This window comes from Leuciscus leuciscus (genome assembly GCF_965113295.1).
Source record: "Leuciscus leuciscus genome assembly, chromosome: 4".
In the NCBI taxonomy this organism is placed as follows: Eukaryota; Metazoa; Chordata; class Actinopteri; order Cypriniformes; family Leuciscidae; genus Leuciscus; species Leuciscus leuciscus.
In genome coordinates this window covers 1827176-1837175 of record NC_138728.1, presented here as the reverse complement: position 1 = coordinate 1837175, position 10000 = coordinate 1827176, and the positions used below count along the sequence as shown (strand labels likewise).

Genomic DNA, 10000 nt, shown 5'->3' with positions numbered 1-10000 from the left:
CACAGCTCTACACACTCTCAAACACAGCTCTACACACTCTCAAACACAGCTCTACACACTCTCAAACACAGCTCTACACACTCTCAAACACAGCTCTACACACTCTCAAACACAGCTCCACAGACAGACGCTCAAACACAGCTCCACACACTCTCAAACACAGCTCCACAGACAGACGCTCAAACACAGCTCTACACACTCTCAAACACAGCTCTACACACTCTCAAACACAGCTCTACACACTCTCAAACACAGCTCTACACACTCTCAAACACAGCTCCACAGACAGACGCTCAAACACAGCTCTACACACTCTCAAACACAGCTCTACACACTCTCAAACACAGCTCCACAGACAGACGCTCAAACACAGCTCCACACACTCTCAAACACAGCTCTACACACTCTCAAACACAGCTCCACAGACAGACGCTCAAACACAGCTCTACACACTCTCAAACACAGCTCTACACACTCTCAAACACAGCTCCACAGACAGACGCTCAAACACAGCTCTACACACTCTCAAACACAGCTCTACACACTCTCAAACACAGCTCCACAGACAGACGCTCAAACACAGCTCCACACACTCTCAAACACAGCTCTACACACTCTCAAACACAGCTCCACAGACAGACGCTCAAACACAGCTCTACACACTCTCAAACACAGCTCCACAGACAGACGCTCAAACACAGCTCTACACACTCTCAAACACAGCTCCACAGACAGACGCTCAAACACAGCTCTACACACTCTCAAACACAGCTCCACAGACAGACGCTCAAACACAGCTCTACACACTCTCAAACACAGCTCTACACACTCTCAAACACAGCTCCACACACTCTCAAACACAGCTCCACACACTCTCAAACACAGCTCCACAGACAGACGCTCAAACACAGCTCTACACACTCTCAAACACAGCTCCACACACTCTCAAACACAGCTCCACAGACAGACGCTCAAACACAGCTCCACACACTCTCAAACACAGCTCTACACACTCTCAAACACAGCTCTACACACTCTCAAACACAGCTCTACACACTCTCAAACACAGCTCCACAGACAGACGCTCAAACACAGCTCCACACACTCTCAAACACAGCTCTACACACTCTCAAACACAGCTCTACACACTCTCAAACACAGCTCCACACACTCTCAAACACAGCTCCACACACTCTCACACTCTCAGTATGAGCTCAAACATTTGTCATCAAATGATCCAAGTTGCTCCACGTTCACTCTTACAACTACTAACTCTTTATTTATTTCTCCTCAGGAGAAACATATGAAACAAAGTGAGACAAAGTACATGAAGTGAACGACGTAATGTCTCCTGAGCTGCGGACGAGCAGCATCTGAGCTCTAACGCTCTCTCCTCACCAGGAAACAGTAAGCACACATTTACATAACTTTTACATTTGTCTCCCCTGGTGGAACAACTGCAAAACCTGCTGTGAAGATGATGAGCTGCAGGAGAGACGGAGAGATCATTAGAGGAAGAGATCAGCCAAAAATTTTACTCCATTTGTGTTTCACTGACGATCATACAGGATGAGAACATTATGAATCTCAGACATCATTACTGTGAGTGGAGATCTGAGATACTAGACAGGAGAACAAAAACCTCTCGACTTCACGCATTATAGTCAGGACATATCCATAGACTTGTGTGTGTATGTTTTCCTGTAGCTCAAACAGGGTGTGTGTGTGTTTCCCGTACAACGCCGTAACTTCACTACTATAGTATGATGCATCTGTAACGATTGAATGAAGCTGAAGTGAGAACCCAAATGCAATCTATTAACAAAACGTGATCAAACATAAAACAGAGGAAACTCAAAACAAGACCATCGACAGGAAACACTCAACACTCGACAGACATGAGGGCTTAAATACACAGACTGATTACAATACAAGGAACACCTGTGAATAGGGTTGGGTATCGTTTGGTTTTTTTTCGATACCGGTGCCAAATCGATACTTTTTGAGCCGCGAACCTCACATACTTTTGAAAATCCAGCCTTCAGTTGATCCTGATGAGCGCTCCTTGTCACAGTTGTAAACATTCTTCCACGATGGGTTTCACGTCATGGTATTTAAGGTGATGCGTTCTAAAATAACGCACAGCTTGTGCAGGACATGCAGTGACTCAGGAGAGGTGTCGTATTTGGCCAGAGAACACAAAAAATTTGAAAAGAATTGCTGAAATTTAAAGCTGGTTTGTAGCAAAGCAAGAATACAGACTACTGTGCTGTTATTAGTACTGTAGTGTTAAATGATTGTATTTGGGTTAGTTGGCTTAGGTTTTATTGTGAATTTGTTATGTAAATTTGTTCTGTTTTGTATTTAAATTACTTATATTTATATATTTAACTTACATTTTTTTCATTTATTCAATTTTAAGAATTTAAAAAAAATTTTTTTTATAAAAAAACAGTTCTTTAATGTCATTCACCATCGTTTTGAGGCTCTCTCTTTTTTTTTCTTCTTCTTCTTTTTCAGGCACTGTTTAGGCACCGGTACCGTTTTAAAAGTATCGATCTGGCACCAGTATAAAAAAAAAAAAAAATGATACCCAACCCTAGTTCTTACACACTAGAGCTCGTTCACACATGCGCACTCTTCAAAAACGGTGCTTTAAATCTCTTGACAAACTAAAAGACGTGAATGACATTTGTATGTATTCTAAATAAAAGACACAGGTTGTACTGAATGTCAGCTTGCTTATTTTGCTCAAGATCAGGATTTATTGAGTCCACATTGCAATATTGCCATATTGAGTCATGCAAACTAGAAACTCTCTGAGGTCGAGATCCGGTGTTTCCCGAAACCATCGTTCCAACGAACATTCGTGAACAGCATCACAGAGTTGTGTGTTTGGAGCGATGGTTGAACTGCTGATAACGACGGAACTTGCGACCATATTTGGCTAACGATGCTTTCGGGAAACACAGCCCTACTCGACTCCCAGGGAAAAGCAAGAACTGGTTAAATGTAAATGTGTACCTTGTGTGCAATAATTTATGTATAATAATTGTAATTTTTTTAGCGCTGTCAAATCAATTAATCGCGATTAATCACATCTAACATCAACGTTTTTTTGTATATAATATATGTGTGTGTTTATATATTATATATATATATAAATTATATATATGTGTGTGTGTTTGTGTATACACAGTATACTGTATATACTGTATATATACATATATATATATATATACTTTATACATATATATATATATACACTGCTCAAAAAAATTAAAGGAACACTTTGAAAACACATCAGATCTCAATGGGGAAAAATGTCATGCTGGATATCTATACTAATATGGACTGGGTAATGTGTTATGAACGAAAGGATGCCACATCGTTTGATGGAAATGAAAATGATCAACCTACAGAGGATTGAATTCAAAGACACCCCGGAAATCTAAGTGAAAAAATGATGTAGCAGGCTTGTCAATTTTGCTGAAATTTCATTGCAGCAACTCAAAATGGTACTCAGTAGTTTGTATGGCCCCCACGTGCTTGTATGCATGCCTGACAATGTCGGGGCATACTCCTAATGAGACGACGGATGGTGTCCTGGGGTATTTCCTCCCAGATCTGGACCAGCGCATCACTGAGCTCCTGGACAGTCTGAGGTGCAACCAGGTGATGTCAGATGGACCGAAACACAATGTCCCAGAGGTGTTCTATTGGATGTAGGTCAGGTGAGCGTGGTGGCCCTTCAATGGTATCATTCCTTCATCCTCCAGGAACTGCCTGCATGCTCTCGCCACATGAGGCTGGGCATTGTTGTGCACCAGGAGGAACCCAGGACCCACTGCACCAGCATAGGGTCTGACAATGGATCCAAGGATTTCATCCCGATACCTAATGGCAGTCAGGGTGCCATTGTCTAGCCTGCAGAGGTCTATGCATCCCTCCATGGATATGCCTCCCCAGACCATCACTGACCCACCACCAAACCGGTCATGCTGAACGATGTTACAGGCAGCATAACATTCTCCACGGCTTCTCCAGACCCTTTCCTGTCTGTCACGTGCTCAGGGTGAACCTGCTCTCATTTGTGAAAACCACAGGGCACCAGTGGCGGACCTGCCAATTCTGGTGTTCAATGGGAAATGCCAATCGAGCTCCCTGGTGCTGGGCAGTGAGCACGGGGCCCACTAGAGGACGTCGGGCCCTCAGGCCACCCTCATGAAGTCTGTTTCTGATTGTTTGGTCAGAGACATTCACACCAGTGGCCTGCTGGAGGTCATTTTGTAGGGCTCTGGCAGTGCTCATCATGTTCCTCCTCGCACAAAGGAGCAGATACCGGTCCTGCTGATGGGTTAAGGACCTTCTACGGCCCTGTCCAGCTCTCCTAGAGTAGCTGTCTGTCTTCCTGGAATCTCCTCCATGCTCTTGAGACTGTGCTGGGAGACACAGCAAACCTTCTGGCAATGGCACGTATTGATGAGCCATCCTGAAGGAGCTGGACTGCCTGCGCAACCTCTGTAGGGTCCAGGTATCGCCTCATGCTACCAGTAGTGACACTGACCCTAGCCAAATGCAAAACTGGTGAAAAACAGTCCGAAAAGATGAGTAGGGAAAAAAATTTCAGTGGCCTCCACCTGTAAAACCATTCCTGTTTTGGGGGTTGTCTCACTGTTGCCCATCTAGTGGACCTGCTGTTAATGTCATTAACACTAAAGCAGCTGAAACTGATTACCAACCCCCTCTGTTACTTAACTGACCAGATCAATATCCCAGGAGTTTAACTGACTTGATGATATTCTCTGATTAAAAAGTGTTCCCTTTATTTTTTTGAGCAGTGTATATATATATATATACAGAGACGCGCACACACACATATAATGTATAAATATAATAATAATATATACACGCACATATGTAAACAAAAACCTTTATGTTAGATACAGTTAATCGCGATTAATCGATTTGACAGCGCTAAAAAATGTATATATAAAAAAAGAGTAATTGCACGTATTATTTTTGTCGGAGTTAAGCTGCTTTAAAATCACCATTAAATCAAAAACAACAATTGATTTTTAATGCTGTATATTTATCCATGCACATCATTATTTCACAATCTGAAACGTCAGTGCCGTGACAGCTCTTCTCTGATGCCGTGCGCAGTGTGTGGAGATCACAGCAATTAGCAAACCACAATCAATCAATCAATTCCCAATGGACAAAATCAAGTCCTATAGGGAAGAAAAAACTGTAGCAATTTCCTTTTCATGCCGTTTCATTTGTCTCCAAACTGTAGTTTAGTTAACACACACACACACACACACACACACACACACACACACACGCATGCTCTCGCTTCCAGAACACTCCTGACGAGGTCCTGCAGAAATCATGAGATGAGTTTGAACTGGATGTTCGGATCAGACGCTCAGTGACTGTCTTCCTCTTTCTCGTTCTCTCTTCTAGGTCCCGCTGTTGTGTGTGTGTGTGTGTGTGTGTGTGTGTGTGTGTGTGTGTGTGTGTGTGTGTGTGTGTGTCTGTGATGGGTAGGGTTAGTGTGTGTGTGTGTGTGTGTGTGTGTGTGTGTGTGTGTGTGTGTGTGTGTGTGTGTGTGTGTGTGTGTGTGTGTGTGTGTGTGTGTGTCGACTCTAACAGGAGATGCTGCCAGTCAGTCTGACATGGTCCTGTTAGCTCTTCTAAATGATTTCAACTGCAACTCCATAAACATTATTCACCTAAACACCCTCATAGTGTCAACAACACTCACATAAAACACTGTGTACATTAAACTCTGAATGGCATACACACACACACACACACACACACAGGTCAGTGTTCATGAACGTGCGTCTCTTTGAAGCAGAAGGTGTCCATCAACAGCTCAGACTTTGACGACCTGATTTAGACAATGCAGAAGCACCGCAGTAAAGGCCACACTGATGTGTGTTGTGTTGTGATGTGTGTATGTGATGTGTTGACAGTGGAGATAATCACGTGTTTGCTTTACCAGCCACCAGAAGACTTTTAAAATAGACGTATAAAATGAAAAGGTGTATAATGACGCACAGGTGACATGCAGCGTCACACACACACGCACACACACACACACACACACACACACACACACACACACACACACACACACACACACACACACACAGGCTCTTCAGCAAGACTTTAACAGCCTCTACCAGGAATGGTTTGATGAACACAATATCCCTTCATCTTTACATATTTAATATTAATATTTTATTAATAAAAAAAAAAAATATATATAAAATATATATATAATAAATTATATTATTTTAATTATATTATTTAATGAATATATATATATACACACAATTGTATTATATATGATAGTTTTTTTCAATGATAGATTAACATTTTATTTATATATATTTATAATTTTATATTTAATATATATATATAATTATTAACATTTTATTAAATTAAAATTACATGTATATAATTTATAATACAATAATATATATATATATATTGTATTATAAATTATATCTATTTTTAAATTATATATATTCATTTTATTTATATATAATTAAAAATATATTTTTTATTTATATATAATTTATTAAATATAATTACAAATGATATTTTATATTAAATTGTATGTTATTTTTTACACTAAAATATATGACAGCACATAAAATGCTTAAATATTGTTTTTATTCATATATCATTTTTTATCATTATTTTCCTGTCTTGGCATGTTTAGTATTGTGCTGTACTGTTATATTCCATTCTTTCTGTTGCTAATATATAAATGTTTACTGTCTATTTTATTGTTTATTCAGTTGCATGACGAGTTTCACCGTATTCTCTCTGAATGTGTCGTGAGGGATCAGGAAACCACCTGAGATGTTACATCTGTGTCACGTGACCTTCAGGGGGGCGGGGCATTCTCATTCTACAGAGCGTTTGATTGGGCGAAGAAAACTGCAGACAACATGAGTCATCGATATTCTCGGTCAGTTTTCCAGGACGAGAGAGAAACTTGTTTGTACATTTAAATGCCGAAAGTTAAATTAAGAAGAAGAACTTTCAGGAGGATATCAGCGTGTAGATGAGCTCAGAGATGCATACACACGGACTAAAGGTCACAATCCTCACATTCTGATTTAATGTGCCCTTTAGGAGTGTTAGTGAGATGCTACACTCAAACTGTTTTGTTAAATTAAAAAGAAAAAAACTAGTTGTGAGGAAAAAAACTAATAACTGAATAACTTTTGTAGCTTTTAAAAGGATTCATCTATATTCAGTTTATCATTTATGCATTGAAAACTGAAGTGTTTGATCATTTTATTCAGTTTCTGTACCTCTAACACCAACCTGTAAATCTTAACGCACTATTTACAAGGTTACATGGGTCAAAAACAATGAAAATCAAGCGGCCTGACTGAGCCAATAGAAACAAACCTTAGCGTTGAGATATATTAAAGGCACAGCTGTGTGACATTTATTACAATGGGTTTATGTGAAGATTGTTTTTAAAGTTTTTATATGTTCAAAAGCCTATTAAATGTTAAAAATGTATCTACTGGAGACATCAGTATTGGTTTCAGTGAGACTGGCCTTCACAAATATTAAAAACATGCTGTCTTTATGTTGTTTCAACATAATTTTTGCCAAAAGTATTACAAAATCGATTGACAGCACCTTTTAAACTGTGTTACATAGAAATGATATAGAAACATAAATAGCCTTTTACCAAATAAATTTTTTTATTGTTGTTTCTATATGATTTTTGGCGATTCCATGTGAAAGTATTGCAATATCGATTGACAGCACCAATGAAAACCGTTTTACTGTATGCAACATTGAAATGAATAACATTTGACCAATTAACAGTTTTTATTGTGGCAAGTAAAAAAAAAAAAAAAAAATCTTGTGAACCTTTGCGCGTCCCGGGAAATTCAACGCGCGCTCCCGTCTGCATGTAACGCGCACTCCAAAAGCCAAAAGATCATCAGTTTAAACAGCATCTTACGAATCCTCTTCACTGTCAGTAAAGCCTTGAGTAAAGTGCGCACGAGCCGATATTTCCAGTCAAGAGCGTTTGAGATTGTCTATTTCTGGTGATTTTACCTCATTTCACGCACTATAAACGAATCCAACCAAAAGCGCAAGCAATCCATCAGTGCCAAATCCACCGATAATCAATGTGATGCTCGTGTCCTGTACAATAATCATTCTATGAGCACAATCGGAATCAATTGCCGACCTAAGTTACGAGCAATCAATCTCTACTTTTCCCTCTGTGAAGTATTTGCTAATCCTAAAGGTTAACAATAGCAGATTTGAGCCCCTGCCACCGTGTCACGTGACGCGCTTTGATTATCGATGAGAACAGCAATCTGATCAATCCCACGCGCGGGTTCTGATCCATAAAGAGAGCAACAGAGGAAACAAATCAGTGTCATCAGGGATTTTGCATGAAAACTACCAGCACATGTCATTAAACTCCATTGATTAATAACAGTTCGTCCTTACCCAAACATTAATAGCTGATAAGGGACCGTGATTGGCTCATTTTCATTTCTTCATCACTTCAGAATCTAATCAAACTTCAACTGAACAGTCAAATGAAACTCTAAACTGTATTCGGGGAATTAAAGAAAACTATTAAACGCGCATTGGATAAATCCTCCACCCAGAACCCATTGCGCGCAGTGATTTGCACATTTCTGTTTAGTTGGAGACACATATATGAGTTTGATCGAGTTGTTTTTGTTAGAGGTCAGTGATCGTGATGTTTCACTAATGCAACCGTGAACAAGAGAGCAAATCCCGTCCTTCAAATCAGACGGAGAATCAGTTCACACACACTTTCGCGTCATGAAACATTAAAAACACGTTCTTTTACAGTATCCGACCTGTGCTGACGTTTTTGCATTATTCACTGCAGATGCATAACGTCCAACTGACCAGCTATAAGTGGAAATGGTTACATAATTAGTCCATCCAGTGTGTCTGAATTGAATGCGTCGCGTTAGACCCGCTCAAGTTCAGTGCGCAAACGCTTTTACGCGCAACTCAAACGCCAGTGAATTCAGCCAAATGCGTTTCTTTTAAGCCTAATTTGTTTGATTGGATAACTAAATGTTCTAGCCAAAAAAAAAAAAATCCAGATCAATTTGAGTTGGTTTGTGCGTAAATCCCGCTTTGATTGACTTCAGTTTGGCGCGTTTTCCAGCTCCGGTTTCCTCTGATTGCGCGCTCTGAAAATGAACCCTAGTGAATGAAGTCTTTAAGTTTCTTACATGCTTGAGTGAGTTATGAAAGGAAAAGCGCGTGAAATCTCTTGGAGCGTCTCAATCCACAATGATCCTCGTTTTCCCGCTGCTTGCAATCCATTTCAGCTTCAACGGAGCATTTAAAAAAATCTGAGCGCTTTTTTTTCTGAGCGGGTTGTTTCAGCCTTGTGTTTAATGCACGTGCGCGTTCGTTTCTTTGCTTATGCATGCATTGGCTCTTGTGTTATGTAGCAAATCTGTGGAAATGTTTTGTAAAATAACACGCATAGTTATTCCTACCTGATCTCAGTCGCTGCTGTTGCTCTCCGGGTCCGTTCGCTCGCGCAGCTGGACGTCTGAGGACATGATGCTGGACCTCGGAGATCTTCTCGTGGGTGAACGCGAAGTGAGGAGTGGAAATGAGGAGTAAGAGAGCAGGAGGGAGGGGAGGAGACCTTTACAGCATCACTCTCACATCATCAACACAATATCTCGTGCTGTGTTTACGAGAAATGCGTTTATGATGCATCAGGCTCGGGGTTTTATAGTCTGTGTGAGTCTTAAGATGCATGTTGCATGTGTTCAGGTGCATCGCGTCGTGTGATTGAGCGTCAGATTCTGCCGATGGATCGATTATATCACCGGACGTGCGCGCGAGGATTAAACGGGATTTGAGCTTTTTTGCTCACACGTATCGTGACCGCGCAGCAAGTTCGTGTCACAGTAAACCGCAAAACCCTTTT

The 10000-nt window shown here is 40.5% G+C and overlaps 2 protein-coding genes across 3 annotated transcripts in view; one reads left to right on the top strand and one right to left on the bottom strand.

Moving 5' to 3' along the window:
- The window catches only part of chrm2a (cholinergic receptor, muscarinic 2a), a 108392-nt gene extending 98503 nt beyond the window's left edge, over positions 1-9889 (bottom strand). The window contains exon 1 of one of the 2 annotated variants that reach the window (XM_082166814.1): positions 9558-9889. The gene's annotated coding sequence lies outside the window, so the exon portion shown is untranslated. The remainder of the gene's footprint in view (positions 1-9557) is intronic. The other variant, XM_082166813.1, reaches the window with a different exon arrangement.
- The window catches only part of LOC309496737 (uncharacterized protein), a 103672-nt gene that overhangs the window by 28634 nt on the left and 65038 nt on the right, over positions 1-10000 (top strand). The window contains exon 3 of the mRNA XM_082166877.1: positions 1295-1407. The gene's annotated coding sequence lies outside the window, so the exon portion shown is untranslated. The remainder of the gene's footprint in view (positions 1-1294; positions 1408-10000) is intronic.